The 25,882-nt window shown below is 44.6% G+C and overlaps 1 protein-coding gene and 1 long non-coding RNA gene across 12 annotated transcripts in view; one reads left to right on the top strand and one right to left on the bottom strand.

Moving 5' to 3' along the window:
- The window catches only part of SYNDIG1 (synapse differentiation inducing 1), a 73,226-nt gene extending 65,200 nt beyond the window's left edge, over positions 1-8,026 (bottom strand). For both annotated transcript variants that reach the window (XM_083828559.1, XM_083828560.1), the window contains exon 1: positions 7,737-8,026. The gene's annotated coding sequence lies outside the window, so the exon portion shown is untranslated. The remainder of the gene's footprint in view (positions 1-7,736) is intronic.
- A 118-nt stretch (positions 8,027-8,144) lies between these two features.
- The window catches only part of LOC310896365, a 48,503-nt gene continuing 30,765 nt past the window's right edge, over positions 8,145-25,882 (top strand). For 7 of the 10 annotated variants that reach the window (XR_014581427.1, XR_014581428.1, XR_014581429.1 and 4 more), the window contains exons 1-2: positions 8,145-8,402; positions 8,624-25,171. This is a non-coding gene — a long non-coding RNA (uncharacterized lncRNA). The remainder of the gene's footprint in view (positions 8,403-8,623; positions 25,172-25,882) is intronic. The other 3 variants (XR_014581432.1, XR_014581431.1, XR_014581433.1) reach the window with 3 other exon arrangements.

The following is a 25,882-nucleotide window of genomic DNA, read 5'->3' as shown; positions in this document are numbered from 1 at the left end:
TGCACTTTCAGACTTGAGGCTGGAACCAGAAGGGAAAACCAAGTTCAAGCTATTGACAAATACTAGATCAAACTTCGATCTATTTTTTTCCTTGGGGATTAGAAATTTTTACCCAGGTCTCTGGCACTAAAAGTGGAGCTATTCATTATTTAAACCTTCATTTTTTCTCAATTTCTTGCATTTCTTTTTTTCTTTTTTCTTTTTGTTCCCCTCTCTCCTTCTTTCTTGTTTTAATAAGAAGCTGTAACCTCTGCCAGGATCTCTCATCTGCAAAGCTGTGGTTTATTAAGCTATCACTTGTGTCACAGCAGAGCCCAGCTACGGTAGCTGCAGTGAAGGCTGTGCTCTGCTGGCTGTTCTGCAGGCTCCTCTGATGACAGTGGCTGACAAACTAATTAAGCAAAGGGTGTGAGGCAGAAAAATACAAGCTGCAGAGAGGGTAAGGAGAGAAGAGCTGTGCCCCAGGCTCTGTCAGACAAGGAGTGTCAGCCAACTCTGATAGTGCCCACCATCCCAAAGCTCTTTCTTTCTTCTGTAACCCAGTGGATGCTGTTGTCTTCCAGCCTCCATGGGGCTCTCCCCTCCATGCAGCTCTCACACAGCCTCAGGTTGTTTCAGCTTTTGGGAGCACCCTACCAGGTACCAAAAGGTCTGTGTGAACAACCAGCTCAGTTACCTCTGGAAAACAAGACTAATGCAGAAAAGCTCCAGACCCCAGATCAGAAAGACATTTATCTGGGCAGAACCACAACCTCAAGGTCTTGCCTGGCCAGGAGAGACAGCATCAGCTCAAATACGTGGTTTGTGGGCAGGAAAGCTTGCAGAGGAAGGCAAGACATCCTGATGCTGGAATCCCCATCCGCTTCCAAGGCTTATGGCCATGCCCCTGCCATTCTCCTCTGATCCAGCTAGGAGGAAGGGCTCAAAGAGCTTGTGTTCCTCTGCACTAGTCTTTCCTGGATATAAGGACCAACCTTTTCACCATGAAGGGAGTCAAGCATGGGAAAAGGCTGTCCATGGAGGTTGTAGTCTCCATCCTTGGAGATTTTTAAGACCCAGCTGGATGAAGATCTGAGAAACTTGTGACCCAGAGAAGACCCTGCTTTAAGACAGAGGTAAGATTAGAGACTACCTGTGGTTCCTTCAACCTGAGTTACCCTATTATCCAAATCTCCCTGTTCCTAGCAGATTCCCACCTGTTTCCCCTGCTCCCAAGAAGACACCACTGCTCCTGCACCTTCCTGCTAACCCCTCAGTGACTCCAAACCTAATGCCTGCATGGCCAGAAGGGACGATAACAACACCTTGCAGACCTCTGTCACCAGAAACTGCTGCTGCCTCATGACTACTGGAGTCCACAAAGTTCTGTTGGGTTTGATGCTAGTTCCCACACTGCCAGCACAGAGAAAGGAGAGGGTAGAAAGCTATCTTGAAGAGCTGCAAATACTGAGACCTGCAGCCTGACAAAAACCACATGGAGAGGTTTGGAGGCTACAGGTTTCCTAGTGCAATCTTTCAGGGGTGAGGGTGGTTTTTTTGTTTGTTTGTTTGTTTTTTTATGCATACTGCATAGGCTTCATCATGGTTTAAGGTATTTCAAACATCTAGAAATTACAGCAGCACTTATGGACCTTTTGTTTGAGAGAAATCACCATGAATCTGGAGAGCTGATTTCAAAGTAAAATATTTAAGGAAAGGAAGGAAAAAAAAATCCTTTCCCACCTGTATTTTTCTTTTTGATCTAGCTGGGCTCATTATAATAGTTTTTGTTTTAAGAAAATGCTGCTACTTCAACAGCTGAAATTCCTTTTGACCTATTAAGTAAACTACAGGGAGTTTCATAAAGCAATGCAACTAACTCACACTGGGGGAATTAGGTATGCATGCATTAGTGATAGCTAAATGTTTAATTGCTAACGGTAGAAGTAAAAAGACCTCCATGCTATTTTAGTATTACCAATATGCAGCAAATCCACTGTGAGACACAGGCCTATCCTGCCCTAAAAAGGAGGGAGTCAGGGTGCAATGAGATGCCCAAGGTCATGTCAAACACAGTAGCAGAGCTGGAAATAAAATCCAGGTCTCTTGATTGCCTGTCCAGAGGTATATTTAAATGTGGAAACAATTACAATATGCATATTAGGTCTGCCTGAATAATTGATTGCTTGATTCAGCAGCTAAACCAAAGAACAGAGGGGAAACAGGTGGAATTACCTCATGTTGACCTAAAATATAAAATGTTCCCCCTGCAAGAAAATATTTTTTTTTGAGCAGATGGGAGCATCTTGTATTAGCCAAAATTAACTGTAATGTTTCATTTATTTATTTTTAATTGAATGAACTTGCTTTTAGTTCAATTTGCCTCAAGTTGTCTCCAATAAAAGATGACACATTCAGGCTTTTCTAGCCATCCTCCTTCCCGACCGGTTTTGACAGCCTCAACAATTTATTGAGTTCAGTCCAAATTCACAACTTTTTTCATTTGATGACAGAACTGCATTTTCCAGCTAATAAATAACTGACCTGAATAACAGCACCTGGCTGTAATGTAAATAACCCTCTCTGTTGTGGAAGGCGCCAGTATAAAAATACCTTGCCATCTGCACAACTTACGGCAATTACTTTGCAAAGTGAAAACAGTCAAAAATCAGGCTCTGTGCCTCTTTAAGCAAGAAATTCATTTCACCAAAGTAATCGGGGAAAGCTCAGTGTCAGAAAGCTATTATCAGCTACCTAACCACGTCTGGACGCATGAATGCTATGAATCAGTCTTTGGCCAAGCGGCTGGCGAGTTCAGTGTGAACGTGTAAAAACCAGTGGACCTTGTCCTAACTCTGCACCTCCGCATGAGTGGAGCCTCTTGTGCACATGCCTGGCGCACGCTCCTCTCACACCTCCTCCATCTCTCCTGGTTGCAAATCTGTAGCCTCCTCTCTGAGCCTGGCCATCCAGGACCTTGCAGAGCAAAGGATGCCTTTGTGCCAGCTTGATCGCTGGGTCCTTTGCAGCACTGCTACTCAGAGATCCCCAGTACTGCAGAACGGGACCATCTGACAACCCCAAATGCATGAAGCCTCACAACACCCCTCTGAGCCACCCCCCCCACTACTTCACACTGGGGAGACTGAGGCATGAGGAGTGATTCCTGCTATAAAAGCCCTACCTCTCCCAACAGATGGCCAAGCTGACTTTTCCTCTCCCTCCAGCCATCCCATAAAGCTGTGCTGCAAAACTCCCCGATTAAGTCCAGCCCCATAAAACTGACCTTCATGAGACCATAAGTAGAGTTACACACAATAAAACAACTCAGGTCACTACCTTCAGCGGAGTGGTCAGGCTGAAGGATCTGTTTGCCAACTCCAGGAGCAGAAAATTGTGCTGCCTTTTGCTTTCAAAGCAAGTGAATGCGGCTGTTCTCTGGGGTGTATAATTGCATTCTTAATTGTACTGAGTGCCCTCGCTGAGAAAAACTTCATCCAGACAGAGTCCCATGACTCTCCTGCATGCAGTGGAGAGCACTCCTCGCCTCTGACTGAGAGCTGCTCTAGCTTGTGGGGAAAACTTCAGCTTAGACCCACGCTTATCATGCCGAGTTTGAGGCCAGAGCAATTGTTCTTGTGGATTTAACCACTATCCATGCTTTGAAGAGTGAAAACTTGCACACAGCTAACTACTTGTTTCACTGTGTGTCATCATTTACTTGACAGACAAGCCGTATCCTCAGGTGAAAAGATGCAATGCCTCCGTCCTCTTGGTTCCTGCACCGCTGAGTCTAGGTGGTTTCTGAGAGTCAGTCTAGATTTAAAGGTCTGTGTAAAAGTGAATTACCGCAAAAATCTCTCTGCCTAATTTCAGTGTTGTGCCTGGTGTTGCAACAGAATTGAAACTGTCCAGCCTAGAATAAAATACCTGATGCTCTGCCCTGCAGAAACCTGCAGCAAAGCGAAGATCCCCTGCAGCATGCAGCAGAGCATTTAAATGAACAGAGAGTGCGTGAACGCAGGAATATCAGCATCATAGCATCCCCTGGCCCTCTTGGTCTGCTTGTGGGCTGAGTCTGGTGCCTCTCTTTGACCTAAAATCCCTGTAACCAGGCTGGTGCACAGACAGAAACACCCAGATATGTGATGCTCTAAGCTAGGAGTTAAGATCTTCCTAAGGAAGGAATGACAAATAAAGAGAGAACTGAACAGGAAAACGGCCTGGTGGTGTTGGCTCAGTGCAAAATGAAGGTGTCCGCTTCTCCTGCCCCAAGGAAAGCACTTCAGGGTTGTAAGTCACTTTGTTAGCAAAATGCTTCTGTGATACTGTAAAATTGCTAGTGCTGGTTCATCAGGGCGAGGATGATTAGATTAAGCAGCCACTGCTGGGGCAATAAAATCAGGCTTGCTTCATCAGGCTCTAGAAGAATTGCAGAGCCTGAAATATGCTGTGGGACAAAACCTTTACAGAAGTGATTTAGATATAGCAAGACTGGTAGCTGAAGGCAGATAGGACAAGCAGGGAAATGCTGAAAAATAGTATCAATGGGTGTACATTGACCTTTACAGACCTTTCTTAACCCCATATTCAACCATCCCTGAAGAAATCAGAGCTGAAATGAAACATGGGGCCCTTTACACTCAGGACATTGCAAGAGCTTGAAGAAAAGCCCTACGTTGACTTTCCTCTTCCTCCTTCCCATATAAAAATAGGAAATTTCTGTATGGGAGGCACAGGCGTTCAGCTGGCAGCAGTTCCACGCAACATCGCCTCCGTGATCCTGCAAGCCATATGCAGTGGGGAGAAGGGAGATTATTTTGCTGCAGAAAACACAAGAATAGGAGCAGAAAGGTGGGTGAATGGGGTGGGGACCACGCTCTGAGCACTGCATGCAGCAGGCTGCTCCTCTGAGAGATGTTTTGCAGGAGCACGCTGAGCACAGCTGTCCTGCCCGACCTGATGCCAGGCAGGATATCTCATGGGACCTAGGACGATCAGGGGACCCCTCAAGGAGCTGAACCCTTTGATTATCCCATGATTATCTTCCAAGAAAGTTATCCAGTTGCAAATGCGACTTAAGAGACTTTCCCTATCCCCAGGGAGTTTTGAGGGGTCTGAGCTCTACTCAAAACACATAAACCCACATAAACCCCATTAAACATCTGCTCAAATTCCAGCAGCTTGGTGTGAACAGTCAGTTCATTCTTCCTGTGCCTCAGTGAATTGGAGTCTCAGAGGTCAGTGACAGAAATAATTTACTGCATGGATTTGGGTGGATGGTTAATGTGAGGGAACTTTGCACATTCGGGTTTTATATAGATGCAGATACACAGATACACATTTGCAGCGATGCCATGTTTAAAATTGGGAGTGCTAAAGGCATTCATGGACTCACACCTCTCATGTACTGCACCACTATTTTAAAATGCAGTCTTTGCTGGTGCAATGAAAATAACCAAAATTCGTCATTCGTTCAATATTATGACATTAAACTCAAAGCTCTGAATCTTTTGCACTAGATTCATAGGTGGTATAAGCTGGTCCAGCTCCACCTGAATCCTCGGGGTTACTGACATTTACATCTGCTGAGCAGCATTTTGCTGTGATCTCATTGCTCAAAGTAGTTTCCAACTTCTACCAGAGAGAGTATTCAGAAATGTTTGTTTTGATAGCCAGAGGATGTGTATTCAGAGATGAGCAGATACACACTGACACACTTACACACACACACTATTCATTCAGTTTTGTCAAAATAAAATCATTGAACATGCAGAGCATTTTCCTCATGTTTTAGTCTGCAATTCTTTTCCATTTTTTCCTCAATTCTGCTGTACAGTGACCTATAAAAAGTTGAGTCTCCAAAGTGAAGAAAACAAAATTTGGAAGTCCCAATATGTAATCTGCAATCCTACTAACCAAACAACCTGTATTGCAAATTCTTCTGGACAGAGGCATTTATAGCTGACTTATAAATGTCTACAAATGCAAATTCATAGTAGAGACACGGACAAAAAACCTTGCCCAATTATGTTGGCACTTCTTCTCTGATACTATCCTTAGAAGCCAAGGCATTTTAAATACTGCAAGCAGTGTTCATCAAGTTAAATGTGTCGTGGTGGTGCCCATGCACACCAGTACCGCATTACATCTGCATTTGTATAACGAAGAGCCTCCCTGAGCATGTGAGATTTATTCCAGAGCATACGGTACCAGCGATGTGAGATGTCTGCTTGCCCACTTAATAAGAGGAAACCTACTTAATTCTTACAAATGCATTCATCTTACATACACCCTGACACGACCTGTAGTTACCAAACTGCTAATAAAATGTCACCTTGGCCAGTAAAATGCAAAGTGGTTTATTCTTTGGAGCGAAGTAATTTGAAACTAATATGAAGAGCAACTAAATGCAGCTTCTTTGAAGATGATAGCTCATTAACTATAATTAAGAGTAAGTCATTTAAATACATGAATGTAGAAAAGTGCATTCTCTGCTCTGGCTGCATTTTATAATACACAATAATCCCCCTGAAAATACCAGTTAACTCATCTTCTTGTGTTTAAGAATATCAAAGCATCTTTTAATTGTTGTTAATGCCCTGTTTATGAGGGATTAATATCTAATTATTTGTGATTTGAATATTTAATCTCCCTGGAAGTTTAGATTTCTTTATTTTTGGCGTCCTTCTCATTACATGCTGAGGCTGCAGCCTTCCCTCCTATTTTGAAGACACAGTTCAACAGATTGCTCTCCAGAGCAACTCCTGCCACTAGGTAGCTCCATGGTTTTTAGGGGAGAAAAAGCCACCACCACTGCTGGTCCTGGACAGACCCTTGCACCTCTCCTCCTGCGCTGCATTTTGGACTGAGGAGCGCTACCAGCCCTGTTCCAGGAAGGCTTGCCCTCTGCACCACCAGTTCCAGAAAGGTCTCAAAGCATTTTTGCCAGCCTGTGCCTACCGGAAGGTCCTCCTTGATTCCTTGTGGGATGCTTTAGGAGTACCTGCCCCAGAAGGAAGCAGCAGGCGTGGGTTACTTACCCAAGGTCACCCCACTACACAGCAGGGATCGCTCCTGCCTCCTCGCCTCTAACCATCCCTCTCTCCAACTTAGCTGCCACTGCCCGCAAACTACAGGGGTGGGAAGGAAAAGAAATTCAACCCAGCGACTCTGGAACGGGGTGCTGAGGCAGGAGGGCAGCTGGGGCCGCAAGCAGCCCAGCCTCCCGCAGCCTGCCCCGGCTCAGGCTGTGCCCCGGGGCTGTGCACCCCGCGCCCCCTCTCCCCATCCCGGGGCGCAGGGGAGGGGAAGATGCTCTGCCACGGGGAGCAGGAGGGGGCTCCTCCTGGGGAAGGGGAAAAGAGGGGGATCCCACGCACAGTTTCCCTTCCAGAAAACTCGCCACTGCTCCCACGGCCCTGGGAAAAGCCCGATCCCTCCCCTGACCCCCTCCAGGCGCTCCGTGCCGGACCGGGCATGCAGATTTCGGCTCTCCAGCGGGGCACCGGGGCAGCACCGGGCAGGGGGACCCCCCCAGCTACCTGCCGGGGGCAGGATCCCAGCCACCCGGGCTCGGTGGGATCCCCCTCACCCCGGGGCTCCCCCCGGGGACCCTCCGCCGCGGCGGCTGCGGGAAGCGCCGTGCCCCCCGCTCTCTCGGCGTTCCCCACCCCCCCCCCCCCCCCATCCCAGGGGGCTGGGGATGCGGGGATGCGGCGCATCGCTCCCCGGAGGAGCCGGGGGGGGTCACTCACCTCCCTGCAAGGTGACCCGCAGCGCGATCCGCCCGCCGGGGGCTGCAGGAGGGGCTCCGGGCTTCCCCGGGCCGCCGGAGGCTCAGCGGCCGGGAGAGGAGCCCGGCAGCATCCCGGCGGCTGGGGGGAACGGAGGGGGGCACCGGGGGACCGGGGAGGGGGACCGGGGAGGGAGGGAGCCGGGGGCCGGGCAGGGCGAGCGGCCGGCGGGGCTGCGCCGCCTGCACCGCCGGGCTGCACTGTGCGCTCAACTCGCGGGGAGGAGGAGGAGGAGGAGGTGGAGGAGAAGGAGGAGGAGGAGGAGGAGGAGGGAGGGAGGCGGAGGGAGGCAGGAGAACCAGCCCTGCGTGGCAGCGCGGCCAACTTTGCTCCTGCTGCAGGAGCAGCATCGCAACCCCCCCCCCCCCCCCGGGTGTCCCTCCGGGGGGAAAGGCAAAACGTTTCGCTGTCTGTCCCCCGTCTCCTCCTCCTCCCGGGGCCTTCCTCCCAGCCAGGGGGGCTCTGCTGCTCCCCACCCAGCGCCCCTCTTCCCACCAGGCAACCCCCCTGCACCTTCCTTGCCCTGCCGCAAAGGCACCCCAGCACGGCTCCCCCAGGGGCACGGGCACCTGCGGGCCCCGAGATGGACACACAAACTCCCCGAGGAGCTGGGGAAGGCTCCAGCAGGTCTGAAGAACTTTATTTATTTGCTTGATTTTATTATTTCTTTTTTAGTATCGTGGCGAGCACACTGGGCTGCCTGCTGCAGCGTTGAGGGGGTGTTCCCTGCTTTCCTAATAACCATAAATAATATGGGAAAGCAGGGTTCATTCATTCCTCTTCACATCCCCAGCTGGCCTGCTAGCCAAGTCATTTGCCTAAAAGCTTCTCTGTCACCACTTTTCTAGATGCTTCAACATCTATGGCTTAAAATGCTGTTGGAAGATCACATGCCCAGTTTAGATCACTGCTGTCCTTTCCTGCCGCAGGGAGAGAGACACGAGGCCCTATATACCCAGTGCGTTTTTGATGTATCCACCTCTCTGCTTGGGGTAAGGCTGTTTTCTCTCTCTTTTTGCCTACTGCTTGTTATTCAGACTCTCAGAATAACCTATGCCAAATCTTTGCTGAAGGAGGATGTACAAGATTTAAAATACAAGCTAAACAACTTGCGCCTGTCTTGGGGATTTTCAGCAGAAAATCCCTCCCACCCCATTTCCCCCTCTTCCACCATATTTTAGTTCTCCTTGGGCTCACTCTTCAACGTGAGCAAATACTTTCCCTTCCTCTTAGTCCAATGGAACCCCCGGGATATTTCATTTTCATCCCAGAAAAAAGAGATAGAAACTCAAAACCTTGTATCTTCTGGAAAAACAAAAACAAACAAAAAAAATCAGAATAGTATTTGAATGTTCAGAAACATCCAAACATTTTTCCTGATTATTATTATTATTAATTTTACTTTCCATAAAAGTAGCCTTTGTGGTTTGATAGATTTGATTCAATATACCTCCAAAAACAGCAGTAAGTGATCCTTTCCCACAGGAGATATCCCTTTCAGAAGAGCTTGGTTTCCCTGATAGAAACCAAAAAGAAGAGGTCCTGGAACACCTTTTCCAGGCAGTGCTACAAAACTCTGTAGCTGAAATTGTGGTGACATCTGGGATCCAGTCTTACACAAGGGACACCCTCATTTACATTATTTCCACCAGTGTTTAAAAAAAACATGTAAATCTCCTTGAAGTATGAGGCCAGGTTAGGCAGTACCTTCCTCCACCTGCATGGGAAGAGCTGTGCTATGGCAAGGTGGCATTGCCACTGGACCAGGCACTCCTCCTTTTACTTCCATGCTCTGCTGCAAGTATCATTGGGCAAGCCATTCACACTCTCAGAGATTTTGGCAGCTATATTAAAGACGGGTTTGTGCCCACAGGTGTGAGTGTGTGGGGTGAGCACAGCTCTGATCTGATGTCTCAGAGCCTGGATGCAACTTGGCTCTGTGCTGCAGCCCTGGACGCAGCACAGATGATGTGAGATAAGCCAGGCGTGGCTTCCCCTGTGTCAGCTCCATCATCAGCTCTCCCTGAAATACGGAAAGCTCAGAAGCTCACTGTCCATTTGATATCATATTGCTAGCAGAAATCAGCATCTGGTAGATGAGGAACCTCCCTTCTATTTGGCAGGTAGGGCTCAGCCCAGAACATGGAGTGGTTTGTGTCCTTCCAAACCCTCACTGCATTTTCAGTATATCCTAGTGGTACTCACGAAAAGATTTTTCTCTCTATCTAAAAGTCTGGTCCCCTGTTCATTCCTGACTTCCTCTGGACTTCAGGGAGGCTTTATGCTTTAGTGAAAGGAGTCTCTTTCTTATCGTAATAGGCACTGGAAGAGGATAAATTTGCAATAAATAGAAAAAAAAATAGTCCCAAATTCTGATTACCGTGATTCTCCAAAGTGCTTTTCACCTTTCCTTTCTCGGAAAAGGAATCCTGCAAGCCACATTCATTATGCCTTAACTGAGTAAGACTTTTAGGAAAAAGACTGTCTTTCTGTTCTGCTTGTACAGGAACAAAACTGTAGGGGTGCTGGCTTGCAACCAAATGCCTTCTAGCTGCTACAGTGCAAATTCTTATCAGCGTGCGTTACTGCTACTGATTGGAGCTATCAACTGGCTTGGATGGCTGGTGAATTCCTCGTGAAATACTGTTTCATAGTGACTGGGAGAAAAGTGGCAAGATTTCCAAAAAGGCTTGTTAGATTTTTCCATGGAGGAAAAAAAAATTGTGTTTACACAGAATGGAGCACAGAAGGGATTGTTGAGTCCAATTTTCTGTCTTTCAGGAAACTGCATCCTTTGATTTTGTTTGGTTCGTTCTGACACTTCCAAAATGAAGTTTTTTTCATGCTGTTATCAAGGCAAGGTTTGGTGACGACAGGGAGGTCATCATTTTCCATAGCACAATTCCTCCACCTTTCCCATTCTTCGTGCACCAAAAGAAGTGTGTTCTTCATTCAGTTCAGAAAAACCACAGGCCTCTGTGTCAAAGAGGAAATTAAGCCTAATTTGCTTTATTTGAGTTTTGCAGCAGAACCAACTATTGGAGCAATCACAACTCAATAACCACACTAGTTGTAACTACTGCTACAGATCAGGACATACTTCAGCATCTATTGTATTGTCAACATCTTCTCTTGCCCAAAATCACTAAGGAAGGAGTTTGCAGGTACTCTAAAAAGTGTTGATCATGGCATATCCCTATTTGCACTAAGCTTGCAATAAATTGGCCTATTCCTGATGCTGGGAAGCTAGTGACTATGCCCAACCTGATTTTGATATCTGGAGCTCTCAGTGTTCATTTGGTACCCTGCAGCTTGACACTGCCTCTTGCATTGCTCTTGCCACTTTTGGAGAAGAGTTTTCAAAGACCTATAGAAGAGGGCGGCTTGTAGTGAGGTGAAATGAAGCTCAATATTTTGTGATCTGGGGGTTTCTTATCAGGTCTAACAATATTGCTTTCAACACCAGCATTTTTACACCAGGTGAACATGAACAATGCCTCTGTAATGCATTGTGCCAGCAAGTTTCAGAGCTACTTGGTAAGTGCTGTGAGTGGGGAGAAACTGGGAAGATACGGTGGAATCAGTGGAAGCACCCTGAGTAACACCACTTAAAGCAGGAGTCCCTGGCTGGAGCACCACACAGTCCTGATCAAGTGCCTCGTCTTTGCTCCTCCAGATGCTCTGCACCACTGTTAGCAGTCACTCTCTGAGACCCCTTGGAGACAGAGATGCTCCAAAAGCCTCCTGGCCAAAAAAAACTGCAGATGCATCCCAGTGTGGGTGCAAGAGAGGGTTCATATCTGGAAACCACATGTCAAATGTTGTAGGATGTGAGGGCAAATTTTGTGATAGATGTGAAGCATCTTTATACGATACATCTGTTGATGTGCTAAAACACTCATGGAAGCTGTTGGGAGAAATGTTGGACTGCTGTCCAAGAAAATTCTGAAGGTCTCCTGTGTGGCGTACACCTTTGCAGACCCTGAGTAGGGATGTGGAAGGACGAAGACCTGCAAGTGCATCCCTGGGCTCTGGGAAGCGCAGCAGCACCACCTACCACCACAGAAGGAAGGGAGGATAAAGTGCTGCTCCTTCTCACTGTTTTGTTTGTTTGTTTGTTGTTGTTGTTTTTTCCCCACAAAAAAAAGGGAAAAAAGAAAGTTTACAAGATTGCAAGAATTGTTCATCATTTAGAGGATGTGTTTGGGCTGTAGGAAACTGCTTAGAAGTTTGCAGGGTCTTTGGCTTGCAGACCTGCTCAGTAAGGGTTTTGCCTCTCCAAAATCCTGACACCATAAGTTCTGGTGGGGTCCGAACCACATTTCTGCTGATTATAATTCAGAGTGATGGTATGAAGCAATTGGGAAGTAGCCCAAAATCTTTAATCTCTTCCTGCCAAAGGCAACAAGACTCTTTCCATTTAATTGGATCAGACCCCAGAGGTGTAGCCAAGAGTGCTTTTAACTTTCTGAGAAAGAAAAAAAGATAAGCTGAAATGGCTGAGGTGTGTGGGTGCTGAAGGTTATGTTGGATAGTTTGATGGTAGTTCCGGAACCAAAATAAACGTGGAAGCTTGGGTTAGCAAAAGTTGGACATTTTTCTTTTTTCTTATGTCTTTATGACAATAAGAAAAGTAAAATTTCAATTCTTTTTTGGTTGTGTAAACAACGTAACCTAGCTGGAAATCAAATATTTCATTGCTTTGACCTCTTTACTCTTTTAAAGACTGGACATGCACGCTTCTCTGCCACAGAGGAAGAATCTAACCACAATCACTACCAATCTTTGTCTAACCTGCACCAAGAAAATGTGCCTGTTGGATACCGTCTGCTAAGAAGATGAAGCAAACAGGGTGCAGGACTTTGTCTCTGGTACTAAATTCAGGAAGACCTTTTAGCTTGATTGAGAGAGGGCCATCCTTTCACATACACAAATCTCTGGCAGAGTTTGTCTTTATCTCCTTTTCTCTTGGACAAGCTACATGAATTCAACTAAAGTGGCCTAGTTTCTGAGATGTCCAGGAGCTAAGAGACTCAGAAGCTCATAAAAAAGCACACTGCTTTTATTTTGCCATCTGTGCCTCGTCCCGCTACAAGTAGTTCTCATGTTTGAACTTTCTGGAGCTCTTCCAGAAAGCCTTACAGCAAGCACTGGCACCAACATTTCCCTGTTCATAAGACAGCTCCTTGACCAGGAAGGACGGCTCTGAGGGAGAGGGGATTGTACCATTTCTGTGCCTTCTTGCATTGCTGGCCTTCTGAGATAGCCGGGAAAGGCATAGGTTAGTGCTAATTGAGATGTGGCCATCTGTCAGACAGGAAACATGCCAAGGCCACCTTTTGATTTTCATAAAGGAAGGAACCAGTCTTTGGTGAAAATATTTAGGTGCTACAAACCTCAGAAAGAGTCAGAAAGATATCTGAGATGAGAAATATTCCCCTTGGATTTGATTAGGGGTCTTCTGAGTTCAACATCTCACATTAAAATGCCTTTTTATCCACCGTGAAACTGCAGCACAACTGCTTTATTTTAGGTCAGACACTTCTTTGGAGCTGACTGACATAAAAATGGACCTATTGTTTATTTTATGGTATTTCCCAGGCTCCCCATATGTAAGGACATGTATATAAACATGTTAAGAGGCAGTCCTTTCCCCAAACATCTGATACTTCAAGTAGTTGGGACAGAAAAAGAGGGGACTTAACTAGTCCCACTGAAGGATTGGCACCTAGATATATAAAAGCATTCTAATGTCTAACTAGGTAGACATCAAAATAAAATAAAATAAAATATAAAATAAAATAAAATAAATAAAATAAAATAAAATACTGAATATCACACTGTGTTGGTTCAGCCCCTTAAAAAGAGATGTCCAGGCCTGTGGAGAAGCCCCCTGTCATCCAGACAGAGTCAAAGGACTCATCAGGGACATCCAGGAGAGCTATACCTCTTTGGAGAAGTGGCTTTATGGAGCTGAGCCATTATGGAGCTGAGCTGAACCTCTGGGTCTGATTTCCACCTTGGGAACTGTGATTTATGGATGCCTGAATTTAATAATTAATTTAAAACACTTATTTAATTATTCTTTTTCTTGATGACTGAAGCCTATATGGCATGGATCAAACCCTATAGCTCAGAAATTTTAACAGCAGATGTGCACAAAGAACATCATGGTTTCCAAACTCTCCATTCACCTGCAGATTTAAACTAGTCATTGATTGTCCTGTAACGTGCTTTGGGGTTGGTAAGAAACATGAGAAATGACTGAGTGAGAAGCTGTTGGAAGTAGCAGATAGCCCTGTGAGAAATGACCAGGTTTCACAGTTCATGGGGGAATTACATGAGAGAAAGAAGTGCTTTGCAGATAACTGACAGGGAGCACCGGGGACATCTTGAGGAGCAGAGTCTTGCAAAGACAGCAGAGCCCAGGTCACCAGGTCAGAAATACAAGGTGAGGCCAAGAGAGCCTCCATGATAACATCAGAAAATAGCAACTTCGGGCAAGGATGAAACAAAAATGGGAACAAAGGTGAAAAAGTGTTTAATGATAGACTGATGGTCTGAGAGAAGACTGGGGTGAAGAAAGGGTTTCTGCAGTGTGGGTGGCAGAAGTACGAAGATGGTAAAATGGAGAGAAGGGGTAATAAAAGGGCCCTGTCGTGAATAAGCAAGTGGCTGGTCAGTATTCTTACCTAGCAGTACCCTCTGCCTGGTCACCAGAATAGGACAATAGGACAGCCTATTGTCTTATTAAATTTTGTTGCAGAGTATTTCCAGCGTGATATGGTTCTCAGTCTTCCACATGTGTGTATGTCAGGACATTTGGGGCTAGCTCTTGCATGGGCTGAGTATTTAAAGCTGTTTAGCTAACTCCTATCACGATCAGCTGAAGAGGGGAGCAGGATCAGACCATCTCAGAAGTTCATGTCTATGTGATAAACGTTACTCGGCCTTGTTACTGTTGGAATACACAAACGGGAGCAGGAACAACCACATCCAATAGACTGAAATAGAAGAAATCTCCTAGCTCTTAGAGGCCAACAAGTTCAGCTGTAGTTGACAGGGAAGGAGAAGTTCCCCGGGTCTCTCAATCCACTGAACCTGGCCATTCCTTTACAAGGTAGATTCTTGCTTCTGAGAGACAGGACCATGATTTCATCATCCCAGGTCAAATCCAACTGAGAAACTATTGCATTTCAGCTGGTATATGTAGAGCCAAGTGAGGAGAAGAGTGACACTGATATGAAAACTTGTGGAAGGGTAAACTTGAGGAGGCAGGACTAAATAACCGGACATTATGGTTAGTAAGTGTTGCAGATGTGGAGAGATGGCTTGAGTACTCCTTAAAGAATGGTCCCCCAAACATTTCACTAGATTCACTAAAGGAATTAATCCATCTGGCTGATAAATACCTACTTGCCAGGAATGCTCATTGAGTTATCTGATGCCACCTTAAAATGCAGGGGGAACATAAATTTAACTTGGCCGTTAATTTCCATGTGCTTACCTGTCTTTTATATATGAGAAGGGGTTTTTCCTGCCTTGGAGTAACTGTTAAAAAGAAAGAACAGATTGTTCACAAAGAAAATGTCTTAACAGAAACCCCAGAGGTACCCTGTAAATTTCTGCTTGCCCCGTGCAGTGTAGAAAGACTAGTAGAGAATAACCCATATGCTGTGTTCAGATTGCCATAGCTCACTGCCTAGCTCAGCTGGCACCCTGCTTGGACTTTGGAGCTATTTTTGAGGTGTGTATACTCCAATTGTCCTAAGCTAGCCAGTACTTTGATGCTCAAGACAAGTGTGGGTGGGCTGGGATGTGAACAAGGGACTTCCTCAGGAAGTCTGGTTCATCAGAGACCCCTCTTATTCCAGGGAAAAGAGGAATGTTCAAAAAAAAAAAAGAAGTGAACTTTTTGGCCCCTGTTCTTTCTGTTCATAAGAGGAGGTCTGGAACCCAAACTGCTTATCCTTTTCACCTTGCTTGTCAGTGTCTCAAAATCAGATCATTTTGTCCCCACAAAAGTGAGGGGATCACCTATATCTTATGGCTCTCTGCTGATCGCTTTGTACGGTCTTATGGGCAAGTGGAGCTCACAAAAGAGATCTATAATGGAAAAGGAACACATTTTCCATGTAAATACTATTTTAAAGGTAGTCAGGGACAGATCAGGCCTTTGGTGTTCAAGGAAAAACTCCCAACTGAAATCAATGAGGGGCTGTGCATCCAAATTAATTGCACGCTTCTGTCCTTAGCATCTGGGCATGGAATCAAAAGTGATGAGCCAACAAAGCAGCACTGAGCTGCTCCTGTGAACAGTCACCATCAATAATGAGAAATACTAGGAGAAGTGCTCTTTGAAATTCAAATCACAACAAGCATCATTTAAAAGTGAACTCAGGAGAAGCAGAAATACCATGCACCACACATTAATTGTCATGCATGTGACAAAATCCTCTGTATTGCTGTTACTTAGCAGCATTAAATTTATTCTCATATTATTAATGCTGTACCTGGGATGAAGTAATTAAACTGGCAGCCCATTTCTTCTGAACTAGAGGCTAGATCTTCATATGGTGTAAATCAGAATAGCTCCACTGCAGAGACACGGATTTACAACCAGTCGGGGAACCAAGCCATTGTTTCTAAAAAGGGAGAGTTGAAAATGAAGTCAAAACAGTCATCACTCTATGTCATCCCTTCAGCCCCAGAATAAAGGTAAGTGGGGCTAAAGTCCCAACTGACCTGCACCTGCTTCCAAAGCATACTGCAAGTAAGCTGAAAACTCCTCCCAACACATTTAACAAATTAAAGTTGGAAGGTTAAATATTTAATAATAACGCTACTCATTTCTTCCAAATGGGCACACTTAGTAGCAATTATATCTTATTCTCTTTATAACCAAACTCATCAGAAATATCCACAGATCTGTTTTGACAGAAATGCTATGTTATGTGTACAGGAAAAGAGCCAATGTAGTGTTCATTACCCTATTCTTCCCTTTCAAGAATTCTAGCTACGGCCTGCCTTCCAGCCTGCCTCCAAACGTGCTCATACCTCCATGACAGCAAGACAGCCCCACCTGCATCCGTATCACCTTTCAAATCATGACCCCAAATGGCAGGTCTGGCCCATGGACAGAAGTAGCCAAGTGGATGACTGCAGTGAGAGCACAGTCCTTTCAAATTGAAGGTGTCCTGGTGACAAACACATCATATAAAGGTTGGACTGTGCCCTCCCTTCTTATGTATGAAGGGAATAAAAGATGCCTGTAGGTAGACACATGGAAGAAAAGAGGAACTAGAGGTAGATTACAGGAAAGTTATGCTCCGAAAGCAACAGAGGAGTGAGAGAAGGTAGGCTTTGATATATAATTAGGCCAATTTCCAACTATCATAACTGACATCAAATGAGGATAAGAAGTGCCAAGGTCCAAAAACAAACAGGGAAGAGTTCTCCATGCAACAAACTGCAGATCTGTGGAGCATCTTTCTGAAAGACGCTGTGGATGTGACAGCTTACACAGGTGCAGGAAGAGATTGGCTAGGTCCATGGAAGAGGTTCAGTGAGGGATATTGAATAGATAAAGATTACATCTGGTTTGGAAAAGCCTGGAGCTGCAGAGGGCTGGATGCAAGGATATGTTTTAGAAGTACTACCATATTTGCTATGTTGCAGCTTTCCCTCAGTATCTGTTTTTTAACATTACTGGAGAAAGGCAAACCTTTGGTCTGATCTAAGGTGGCTGTTCTTAAGTTTCCATGGCATCCTAACTTGCAGAGGTACTAGGCATACGTTGTCTTACTGTATGGGCACAAAAAATGCCGACAGATGATTTTTTAAACCTCTTTTTGCATTTCTAAGGTAGAATTTTCAGAGCGCTATATGCTCTTCTTTATTCAAGGCTGAGTTTTAAAGGCACCATCTGGCCCTTAATTAAAAATGGTAAAATAAAATTTTCCATTAAAATTGCTTTTCAGCATAAATAGTTTGAGATTAGGCTTTTTTTTTCTTTTCAACAAGTTTTTGATTTCCTTGAGAACTTTTTTTTTATTAAAAGGAAAATTGAACCCCTCTCCGCAATGTACAGGTGTTCCAACATTTTACATTCCCTTTAACAGAAAGCTGAGGTGATCAAGGTTTGGGGATATTTTTTGAAGAAACATTACAGTTTCTGATTAATAATATTTCTTTCTTTCAGGGCTCTTCTATAGTGAATACTGAGTACAAAGAGATATTGATGCAAATTAAAACAACCTATTCATTCAGTTTAAAGACGCAATCCAGGTAGGGTTTTTTTCTTACTAAAACAAGGAAGCTATAGAAATACCATACCTTAGATGTTTATTCAAGATTTCCCATTGATCTGAGCAGTGCTGGTACCCAGATCTCTTAGACAGTTTTGATATTCATCCCCAAGCATTTTGACCTATATAAAAACAGCAGAATTGTATGGATCCTTAGTGTACTAGGAAAAAAAAATGCCCTGGATTTGCCTTACACACTTCTGCTCCAAAATAGAAACTTCTATGTACATTTATGGAGCCGACAAATTAAAGATGCTTTGGATGGACAATGCAGTACTCCTGAACTCCAGCATCTGGGTCTTTGGAGCTAGATCACTGGAAAACTTTTTCTTTTTCTTCCTTCTGCTTGTGTTTCTGAAAAAATACCAAATATGTTATACAAATCTGTATGGGTGCCTTGTAAATTTTGCTTTGCTTGATTAACGCAGACTCTTCTTCACAAAATAAGTTATCTCTATTAAATGTGTCTTGCTTGCAAGCAGTTAGTCTGGCAGCTTTACCCATCTCTTATGATCTACGTGTTCTATAAATTTCTGGAATCACTGGGACAATAGCACTCCCCTTCTTTACATTTCTGTGTAATGCTTACCAGAAGGGAGGCAGGAAGACTTTAATCTTTGAGATTTATAGCTGCCATTGCTTCATAAATAATGAATCATAATAATATACAAACACTGAGTTAATTTTTTTTTAGTCCAGAAATCTCCCTTACTCCAGGGAAATGCAGAGCAGGCTCCCATAAGGAAATTTTCTACTAATCAGCAAGAGAACTACTTACAGCAGACTATGCTGAGCATACAAAATGCGGAAATCAGCACAGTGTGCTCAGGACAGTTGACGAAATAGAGCTACTGAATCCTAATTTGTATGTACAACCACAGCTGTAACCTCAGAGCTGGCCAGTCTAAACTTCCTGGGACCTGCTATTTCTACCTTTTCAAGCTATTGCTATTTCCACCTACAACATACCTCCAAGCAAGTCAAGGAAGTATACGTTCTTCATGTAGAACAGCTTCAGATTGGGTGAATTGGCAGGGCTGATCAGATTGGGTTGATTTTCTTCAGGCAATACCCTAATGATTCAATGGTCTATGACCCTATCCTATAAAGATTTTTTTTAAAGCATAAATTGTAAGAAAAAAATGGCTTTATGTATACAACAGAAACAGAAATATGATTATATTCTCATTGTCCTCGCGTGCCAAAGGATTTGGATGCAGACTGCAACTACAGGTAAGTTTAGTAAGGCTTTATCTTTTCTCCTTCTCTCTTCTCTGCCTGAACACCTCATCTCCCATCATTATCATGACTTCATGTCCTTCAGGAGACACATGAGGAATTTCAGTGGGATAATTCTCTGGGATGCACTGGAAACAAAACTGTCTCAGTTTGGGGTCTGACTAAAAAAAGTGGGGTGAGAAGGTACTCAAGCACCTTGTAAAAATCCTGAGGAAATCCTTATCTTTCATTCCTGTGAACATCCAAAATGTCAAGAAAAAACTTCACTCCAAAGTCAGATGTAAAAAATGCTGAAGTGTTCACACTTTGATGAAATGTGTGCCTGTGGTGTGTGTGAGAGAGCCTTTCTCCTCCCACCGCTCTTTTGCTGCTAGAGAATCTCAATCCTTGGCTTCTTCAAACATGGGTTTTCCAAGTGTCTCAAGTACCAACTGGACTGTTCTCCAAAAATCACTCACTAGCACTCCTTACTGGTAAGAACAGCCCTTTCCCCATTGACAGCAGTGGTAGAGCAGGATTATGGTTTTCTTTAATTCACTTGGACACTGGAGATCTGCAGCTTGTTCCGTGTTAACCCTTGAGTATAGTTTTGTTTCAAATGTAATAATTCGGGGAAACAAATTGTGAGCTGCTTGATATAACCAAGATAGAGAAGGGTAACCACAAAGCCTCAGTCACTGGTTAGAACGTCTATTTGGGCTGATGTTCCTGGTGAGCTTCGGAGATGTGAAAGCAGAGCTAGACATACACAAGTGTGCACCATCCAGAAATGCGAGCTGGATCAACACTTCAAATTCCTCAAGTCTTCCTGTCTGGTTTGCAATCCGTGTGAAGCAGAGTTATGCTGCTTTATAGCCAGCTGATACTCTTAGTAACCTCTGTGGTGTGTCTCCAGCCTAACCCAGCTGCTCCTCTGGCATTTCCATGTCTTGGAAATAATCAAAACATAATCACACTGGGAGGATAACAGCTGATAGATCACCGTGTGTGCTGCCCCACTGCAGTGTGTGCTCTATACACCTTTCACTTGGAGGGTGGCCATGGCAATCCTTCAGAGCCTGTCTGTCAGACATTTTCCCAGGAATCATTGCTTGCACCTAATGTAAGTAATTTCCCAAATGGAATCTCAGTGAGTCTCCTGTTTACTTGTTTGTTCTGCACAAACTTTTCTTGTACACCTACATTTGAACCTTGGTCTGACTTCAAGAAAGAGACCAAATGAGTCATCTGCGGTCACAAAGCAATCAAGTGGGGATTTCAGATGCTGTGTCAACTCACCAGAGAAACTATATAGTTTGCATCTTTTACGAAATCATACTTACATGGACAATTTTGGGCTACTTGATACCTTTTCTAAGCCCCAGGACACTGCTGTAAAAATATCCCCAAGTATTCACCCTGCCTGGCTTCTTCTTGTGGTGATGAACGAAAAGGGAAATCTCTTGATCTTGCTGTTGTGTCCGTGTGAATGTTGTACGTTACATGCAGCAGGTTATTTAAGCTTCTGCAGCCTTGTGCACTACTGCTCTATAGAATCGAAGGCAGGTTGCCTGTCTGTGAAGGCAGCTCATAAAGGACAGCTGAGCTGCTAGAGTCTCTCTGCCAATAGCTGTAGGACATAGCATCCATGGCTGATCAACCAGCACTAAAAGTGGGTTGCTCTTGGTGATGTTTACGAGTCAGCAGCAGCTGAATTTTGGCCAGGAGGAACTGGACATTGCTTTCCTGGGAGCAGACAGAGCAGTGATTGGAGGACAGCTGCTGCAGTCTGAGAGCAGACCTTTGCTGCTGGCAGGGATCTCATAGCACCTCCTTCTACTCCTCTAGGATCTTGCCAGATCTCTTGCTTCTCCAAGGCAGCTCACGAAGTGTGACTGTGGCTGATTCAACAGCGTAGGCTTGTAGCTGTGCCGAATAAAGTCACACTCAGTTGTTCAACAAAACAAGTTTTCTTAACATAACCTTTCCCACTAGTGGATACATCTCAGTCACTTCTGCAGTGAGGGAGATCTGTCACTTGCAAAATGTACACAGTCCATTTTCAGGTGCCCCTTCAACACGAGTGTGAAGATAACCATCTGGACCATGGACTGATATGGAGCCACTGGCACCAAAAAACATGGGTAGCCATTGCCTACAAGTCAGCTGGAAGACATGATGAACCAATGTTATCAAACAGCCTTTTGTAGGAACTGCAGTGCCTCATGTAGCATTTGCTTCTTAGTCTTTGTGGTAACTTGATTTCAGCTCCGTCTTTGTCATCGTGGGGTTTTGTTCTGATTCACTGGTCAACCATAGCGGTCTCCTGGGCTTTTGGAGACTAGTGAGTTCATCTGCAGAAGTCAACATTAGGATATAGCATTGTGTTCTTGAATACCATGACATAAGCTACAAGGGCTGGTATACACTCCTTGAGAGGAATTGTTCTTATATGCTCTGTGCCCCCAAGGTGAGCAGGAATTTCACAGAACCGTAGAATCATAGAATGGCTTGGGTTGGAAGGGACCTTAAAAATCATCCAGCTCTGTTCAGCTCCTTTGTCCTTAAGGATAGTGTTCCAAGGGATCTCATCTACTGGGTCTTTAAATAGCTCAAAGTTCATTCTTCAGAAGGGTCCTAACTTTGCTCTTTGCCAGGCCCATATTCCTCGAGATCACAAGCTCAACCAGGGAGTGGTCACTGCAGCCCAGACTACCTGAATTTATAACAACATTTGCTTCAAGATGTATTTAAAATACAAGTTCCATAAAAGATACAAGTTTTGTTTATTTATCATTGGTGGTTATAAAAGGGTCATGTTCCTTTTCCATCAAACAGTAATTTGGTAGCTGTCTTCAGTCTCCACAAGGGCAGATCTACCTTTCTGAGCCAGGAACAAGTGGCAAGAAACCTGTGCAAGAAATGCAGAAGGAGAGCAGATGCTCTGTGCAGTTGGTACTCCTTCTGCTAGCTGTTGCCCAGTGTTTGTACACCTGGGCAAACATGGACCAGAAATTCCACCTCCTGGGTAGCAGCTCAGGGCAGGGATGTCCAGGATGAGCCTCAGTTACATTATGAAAGCTGTACTTGCTTCCATCATCTCTCTGAGAAAAATGTGTGTTAGGATGACAGTGAGTGCAAAAGTGAGTAAGTGTGTAAGCATGAGGCAATACGAAATGAGGTTAAAAATAGTCTGTGCTCTACTAAATTAGGTGAAAGAAGCATGGCTGCTCCTTTGATATAATCCTGCCTTCCAAAATGACAAAGTGGGGCACTGACAGCAATGTGGGAGCAATGGCCACAAAATAGTGCCCAGAGCTTGTATCCCTGAGAGACTAAATACTTCTGGTGGTGAAGCATGACACCTAGGATAAAACCTAGGGCTATACAGCTTCAGTAAACCATTGCTGCGGTCAGTAACACAAAGGCTTTAAAAAAGAAAACAAACACAGCCTTGAATCCAGAGCTGCTCGTGGCTTCATCCCGCTGTCTCCCTTCCCTGATTTCCAGACACTGCAGCGCACATGGGAGAAGCTTTTGTTGTGCTGCCCAGAGAAGTGCCACTTGTTTCCCCGAGAAGGGGTTATAGCCCAGAAAGTGTTTGGGGGTGCAGGAGCAGCACTGTGTGCAGTTGTAGCAGTCTGGTATGGCTGTGGGTTTGTCCTCACTGCTGGATGTAAAGGCTGAGAGTCCAGAGGCCCTGGGGTTGACACAGTCCTGGCTGAGGACGGGAGGCTGTGACAAAGTGGTGGCTTGCTCTTCCTCACCCTTCCCACAGATCCTGTGCTTGTCCCAGGATAGCTGCTGAGCAGGAACAAGTGGAATTCTGCAGCCAAGTGCTAAATGTTTTGTGCTATTGCCTGATTGATTTTAAACTGTGCTTACTTGGCAACACGCCTCTCAGGACTTGTTACATAAGATTAGAGATGTTTTTTCCTAATGCGGCACTGTGCCTTGTAAACCCATTGTGCGCTGCTGGAAGCTTTAAGGGTCTGTGCTTAAAACTGGAGTTGCAGCAGCGTTTGACACCCCCCCCCCAGCCAGCAATGCCTCCATGCCCCCATGGCCCACGCTGGGATGGTGCTGTGATGCACGTTGTCTTCAGCAGTAAATCACCGCCGTGTGCAGTGATGAAGTCCCAAGTGTTCGGCTGCTGTCCTTCTCCTCAAAGACTGGCTTGAGAAAGGAAGAGAAGTCTGTGTTATGTGTATGTTAGTGACCTCTCAATGTCTTTTCAGACATTTCTTCAGTTTGGGGAGCTGGTGCTTGGTTGATTTTTATATACATTTTTTTCAAATGTCAGGTGACTCTAGGACCACTCCTGGGTGGGAAAAAGCATTGCAGAACTCCTCCTAGGATGGAGGAGACATCCATCCTAGGATGGATAGAGGAATATTTCAAATCTTTGTGTGATCACAGTGTTGCTCAGCTTTGAAAACAAGCAAGCAAACAAACAAACAAACAAAACAATTAGAGAAGGAGGAACAAATCTCCTTTGTCAACACCACACCACTAGCAGTAAATTTTGCTCAGTTATCAAGAATGCTTACACATATTTTTTAATTAAAAAGGGAGGAGAGAAATAAAACCATGTAACCATGATAAGGTTGTTGTCTTGCCAGGTTTTCAGAAGTAACCTCTGAGGAGACTGAGAAATGAGAAAGGACGGCTTCCATTTCAATGAGAAAGGATGCAAACATGGCCAAGTTGCAAACAGCACCTGTATTTTGTGAGATGGGAATAAACCGTCTCTTCCAGAAAATGATGTACTTTTTATTCTATGTCCTCACAGCCCATTCTTAACATGAAGGACCAAACATCCACTCAACAGCACATGCCAGTCATTCAGCTGTGAGGGATGGTGGAGTCCCTCAGCCGGGTCTTGGGGAACAGATTTTTGCTCTGCTCAGCACCCAGACTGAAGTACTCTGGCCAGATGAAGGTGTTGACAGTGCAGTCCTGAGACTCCATCCCTTTGCATGGTTGCAAGGAGGAAACAACATGTTCCTCCCTAGTCCCTGCAGCCTACCGCACTGTCTGTGCAGTTCTTTCAGGTTTGTAAGTCCAGGAGGTCATGTTTGTGGTAGGTAGAATACTGCTGCTACCAAAGACAGAAGATTTGCTGCTGACCTGCTCATCTACAGTTTTCCAGTATTAATCTGCCTGTGTGTTGACAGTCACATCAAAGAATGAATGCTTCCTGATGGCAGTGAAGGATTGTTTTTAATTTATGCCATGTGTAACGGCTGAAGTAAGAAGTTCCCTGACACATTTTCCATTTGTAATTGGCTGTTATCTCTAAGGGGAGTCTGACTGGGAAATTGCAACCTAACAACATTATTCTGAGGGAGAAGAGGAAGCGACAACTCCTTTCCTGCTGGTAAGAGAGAGTTGGTTTGTTCAAGAAATGTAGTAGTAAATAAGGAGATTTCTTACACTTTTCTCTTTAGCTCATTTCAGCAACAAAGGCTGGGGCTGACTTTGTGTTTAAGCAAAACATCAACCTCAGCTCTGTATGCCACCAAATCTCTTACAAAAGGTGAGAGAGTAAATATGCCTAGGAACAAAAACAGGGGCTTCTGTTTCTTGTGTATACTGAGACACGGCTTGTGAGTACAACGGGAAGACTTGACATCTGGATGTGACCTAGGTATGTTGATGTGAACTCCCTGAAACTCCTGTGAATGCTGTAGCTAGCTAGCTAGCCTTTTCAGCCTTTCTCTATTTGAATTCAGTGCAGATGATGTGCATGTTCAGCCTTACTGTCCCCAGGAGAGCAAGAGAAACTCCCTCCTGCACAGTGCCATTGCCACTGGTGTTGCTATCAGGATACCTGATGGAGAAGTGGAAGCAGTCACCAAAGCAAAGGAGGTAATTGTTTAAGAATCGTGCCTTACCCAGATTGGTCCCTTCAGGGTCTGGAAAGGAGTGAGAAGTGTTATTCCTTCTTTCATCCCTGCCCTGTTTTCTTTAAGCACTGAAGAGTTTCTTTCTCTACTGTATCATTAGATTAAGGGTTAGCTTCTTGAGAATGCCATTATACATATGGTTAAGAAGCAACACTCTAAATAAGGAACATTGGGAAGGAATCTTACACACATCAGCCAGTATTTTCTAAGTTATCTCAGTGTGAGAAGCCAGGCTGGGCAAAACATGTCTGTTGAAACTTTTTATTAGGCAGTAAAGTCATTGTTTGGAATTAAAACTACCCCCACCCCCCACTCCTCTTCCCATATTTTTTCAATATTTGTGGTCCTTTTTTTTTAACAACACATGCTATATTCAGCAATAATATTTTCAGTGCAGTTATGTCAAAAAAAAACAGAAATATTTAAAATAATAGGACTCTACTGGCTGGAAGTTCTGGTGAGGCCTTCTGCTTCTTAGGGAACAGCTCCTGTACATTTTTATATAGTAACTATTTTCATTAAGTATTTAGAGGTCATCTGCATTTTATACAATTATTACTGGTTTAGAAAAAAGATCTGTGTGCAACGCCAGCCATGCAGTTGGCCCTGCTCGTCAGTAGGCCACTGACATACCCAAGTGACTGGGGTGAATGCTTGACATGACTAATGGAAT

This window comes from Anser anser, assembly GCF_964211835.1.
Source record: "Anser anser genome assembly, chromosome: 3".
Classification (NCBI taxonomy): domain Eukaryota; kingdom Metazoa; phylum Chordata; class Aves; order Anseriformes; family Anatidae; genus Anser; species Anser anser.
Note: the sequence above shows the minus strand (reverse complement) of the source record. Positions and strands in the feature narration are given on the sequence as shown.